The sequence below is a fragment of the Sinocyclocheilus anshuiensis genome, unplaced genomic scaffold (genome assembly GCF_001515605.1).
Source record: "Sinocyclocheilus anshuiensis isolate Anshui unplaced genomic scaffold, SAMN03320099.WGS_v1.1 scaffold1581, whole genome shotgun sequence".
Classification (NCBI taxonomy): Eukaryota; Metazoa; Chordata; class Actinopteri; order Cypriniformes; family Cyprinidae; genus Sinocyclocheilus; species Sinocyclocheilus anshuiensis.
In genome coordinates this window covers 193990-194509 of record NW_015540988.1, presented here as the reverse complement: position 1 = coordinate 194509, position 520 = coordinate 193990, and the positions used below count along the sequence as shown (strand labels likewise).

At 43.7% G+C, this 520-nt stretch overlaps 1 protein-coding gene across 3 annotated transcripts in view; it reads right to left on the bottom strand.

Moving 5' to 3' along the window:
• The window catches only part of LOC107690154 (uncharacterized), a 17221-nt gene that overhangs the window by 10846 nt on the left and 5855 nt on the right, over window positions 1-520 (bottom strand). The gene's annotated exons all lie outside the window — the stretch shown is intronic.

Genomic DNA, 520 nt, shown 5'->3' with positions numbered 1-520 from the left:
TTGTACACAGAAGCAGTTCCGGGAGCATGACGTATGGGGTCAGCGTTGCGCATGCGCCGGTGAGTCTCGTGAAACCCAACGTTTGTTTACAGGATCAAAAGAAGCAAAGTTTCCTTACTTTAGCAAAGGAAAACAAGTCTCCTCTTGGCTTATATCGAAATCCTCCGACATTCTTCTTTACAAATCCTTATTTTGTACTTCTAATTAGTGACCGTTGTTTTGTTTTGATCTCTCTGCTGCGTTTCCGTGTTCGTCACTTCTGAGAGGTGCATGCACAAAGCCGACATCATACGTCATCCGCCCGGAACTGCTTCCGTTTACAACAGTGAGCGCAAGCTAGATTAAAGTGATTATTACGTTTTAAATATGGTTCTTTTTCTTACAAAAACGCATTGATTCCCTACAGGAGGCCTTTGTTCACCCTCCGGAGCCATGTGAGACAGTTTTTATTATGGATGGGCGCTTTTTATTTCACTTCTTTTGGACTGAAGCACTGCAACACCCGCTGACTGCAATGATA